Below are 3,661 nucleotides of genomic sequence, written 5' to 3' on the forward strand. Positions count from 1 at the left end.
AGGCTTTTGGTTATGGGGACGCAAGAACGAATCGGTCCACGCCACACCAGTCAACGATGTGCGAACACTACAGGCTCCAGCCTTCAATGCGTGCCTGCAGGTACAACAACAGCTAGATGTCCTACAAAGGGCGCGTCATTCCTTGCGCTGCAGGGCAGAGGGGTGCATTGCCATGAAGGGACGCCACGTTGTACACCTTCTGTAAACACGTTTTTATAGCAAGAAGTATGGATTTCCGGGTCCGTGATTATTGGGCTTATCTCAGAGACTATGCATTCCTGGAACCGTGTTTATTGGACTTATTTTCCGTGTTTCGATGACTACTAGCACCTCTCAAAGTACTCGACACTCTGCTTTCAACACCCTGTGTAAAACTAAATCTATAGGTCAGTTAAGTTTTAACGCAGTCAACGGCCTTGCCGCAGTGGATACACCGGTTCCCGTGAGATCACCGAAGTTAAGCGCTGTCGGGCGTAGTCGGCACTTGGATGGGTGACCATCCAGGCCGCCATGCGCTGTTGCCATTTTTCGGGGTGCAATCAGCCTCGTGATGCCAATTGAGGAGCTACTCGACCGAATAGTAGCGGCTTCGGTCAAGAATACCATCATGACGACCGGGAGAGCGGTGTGCTGACCCCACGCCCCTCCTATGCTACCCACTGACACGGCGGTCGGATGGTCCCGTAGGCCACTTGTGGCCTGAAGACGGAGTGAGTTAAGTTTTAACAGTTTATTGATATACTTCGACACATTTACACTGGTCTCCAAAATTAAACCAACAAACGGAAATTTTGCGAAGTTGCGTTTATTTTGCCACAAAACAGTATAAACAGCTGATAGTACAGCAGGAACAATGTAAAGAATATAGAACGTAAACAAACGCAGCATGCATAACGGTAGACAAAAATGTTCTTCGTTTTTGTTTTCAACTTTTGCGCACATATTTGTGCACATATTCCGACAACCGGTTAATGTGCTCATTACGGAGTGTGCAATACAGGCCTGACAACGACGGGGCATGCTGTGAATGATGTCATCAGTCTCCTGTTCATTCTTCCTGCAGAGCTGCTCGCAGTCGTGGGGAGTGGTTGGGGACGCTCACGTGATGCAGTCCGTCTCCCTGGTGCATCTCAGACAGTCAAATCGGGAGAGCGAGCAGGTCACGCCCTGCTTGCAATATATTTTTTCTAAGAAAACATCAACCACCCGTGCTGTATGAGGTCGAGCATTATCGTCCAACAGTACGAAGTCTGGGCCCACAGCACCTCGCAATAACCACAAATGAGATCCCAAGATCTCGTAACGATACCTGGCAGCACCTGAACCTTGCCGATTCACCCGTACAATTTCATGAAGAGGGGTTCTACATCTACATCTACATCTACATACTCCGCAAGCCACCTGACGGGGTGTGGCGGAGGGTACCTTGAGTACCTCTATCGGTTCTCCCTTCTATTCCAGTCTCGTATTGTTCGTGGAAAGAAGGATTGTCGGTATGCCTCTGTGTGGGCTCTAATCTCTCTAATTTTATCCTCATGGTCTCTTCGCGAGATATACGCAGGAGGCAGCAATATACTGCTTGACACCTCGGTGAAGGTATGTTCTCGAAACTTCAACAAAATTCCGTACCGAGCTACTGAGCGTCTCTCTTGCAGAGTCTTCCACTGGACTTTATCCATCATCTCCGTAACGCTTTCGCGATTACTAAATGATCCTGTAACGAAGCGCCCTGCTCTGCGTTGGATCTTATCTATCTCTTCTATTAACCCTATCTGGTACGGATCCCACACCGGTGAGCAGTATTCAAGCAGTGGGCGAAAAAGTGTAGTGTAACCTACTTCCTTTGTTTTCAGACTTCATTTCCTTAGGATTCTTCCAATGAATCTCAGTATGGCATCTGCTTTAGCGACGATTAATTTTATATGGTCATTCCGTTTTAAATCACTCCTAATGCCTACTCCCAGATAATTTATGGAATAAACTGCTTCCAGTTGCTGACCAGCTATATTGTAGCTAAATGATAAAGGATCTTTCTTTCTATGTATTCGCAGCACATTACACTTGTTTACATTGAGATTCAATTGCCATTCCCTGCACCATGCGTCAATTCGTTGCAGATCCTCCTGCATTTCAGTACAATTTTCCATTGTTACAACCTCTCGATATACTACAGCATCATCCGCAAAAAGCCTCAGTAACTTCCGATGTTACCCTCAAGGACATTTCTATATATTGTGAATAGCAATGGACCTACGACATTCCCCTGCGGCACACCTGAAATCACTATTACTTCGGAAGACTTCTCCCATTGAGAGTGACATGCTTCGTTCTGCCACCCAGGAACTCTTCAATCCAATCACATAATTGGTCTGATAGTCCATATGCTCTTACTTTATTCATTAAACGACTGTGGGAACTGTATCAAACGCCTTGCGGAAATCAAGAAACACGGCATCTACCTGGAAACCCGTGTCTATGGCCCTCTCAGTCTCGTGGACGAATAGCGCGAGCTGGGTTTCACACGATCGTCTTTTCCGAAACCCATGCTGATTCCTACAGAGTAGATTTCTAGTCTCCAGAAAAGTCTTTTTCTCGAACATAATACGTGTTCCTAAATTGTACAATTGATCGACGTTAGAGATATAGGTCTATGGTTCTGCACATCTGTTCGACGTCCCTTCTTGAAAACGGGGATGACCTGTGCCCTTTTCCAATCCTTTGGAACGCTAAGCTTTTCTAGAGACCTACGGCAGACCGCTGCAACAAGGGGGGCAAGTTCCTTCGCATACTCTGTGTAAAGTCGAACTGGTATCCCATCAGGTCCAGCGGCCTTTCCTCTTTTGAGCTATTCTAGTTGTTTTTCTATCCATCTGTCATTTATTTCGATATCTACCATTTTGTCATCTGTGCGACAATCTAGAGAAGGAACTACACTGCAGTCTTCCTCTGTGAAACAGCTTTGGAAAAAGACATTTAGTATTTCGGCCTTTAGTCTGTCATCCTTTGTTTCAGTACCATTTTGGTCACAGAGTGTCTGGACATTTTGTTTTGATCCACCTACCGTTTTGACATAGGAACAAAATTTCTTAGGATTTTCTGCCGAGTCAGTACATAGAACTTTACTTTCGAATTCATTTAACGCCTCTCGGATAGCCCTCCTCACACTTCATTTCGCTTCGTGTAGTTTTTGTTTGTCTGCAAGGCTTTGGCTATGTTTATGTTTGCTGTCAAGTTCCCGTTGCTTCCTTAGCAGTTTTCTAACTCGGTTGTTGTACCAAGGTGGCTCTTTTCCTTCTCTTGCGATCTTGCTTGGCACATACTCATCTAATGCATATTGTACGATGGTTTTGAACTTTTCCACTGATCATCAGCACTATCTGTACTTCGAAATATTTTCCAAATTTTCCTTCAGGTGATCTGCCACAACAGCTGCTAAGCCAGGGGGCCTATAGAGACAGCCAACTACCATGTTTGAGCCTGCTTTAACCGTGACAATCATCCAAATTATTTCACATTTCGGATCTCCGTCAGTTTCCTTCGATACTATTGCACTTTTTATCGCTATAAACACGCCTCCCCCTTCACTGTCCAGCCTATCTTAGGGGTATATATTCCAATCTGAGTTTAGAATTTCATTACTGTTTACATCTGGTTTGAGCCA

General features: G+C 45.3%; 1 pseudogene; it reads left to right on the forward strand.

The window, feature by feature from the left end:
• The first annotated feature begins 406 nt into the window (after positions 1-406).
• Positions 407-524, forward strand: LOC126199975 (5S ribosomal RNA; annotated as a pseudogene).
• The last annotated feature ends 3,137 nt before the right edge of the window (positions 525-3,661 follow it).

This window comes from Schistocerca nitens, chromosome 8 (assembly GCF_023898315.1).
Source record: "Schistocerca nitens isolate TAMUIC-IGC-003100 chromosome 8, iqSchNite1.1, whole genome shotgun sequence".
Taxonomy (NCBI): Eukaryota; Metazoa; Arthropoda; class Insecta; order Orthoptera; family Acrididae; genus Schistocerca; species Schistocerca nitens.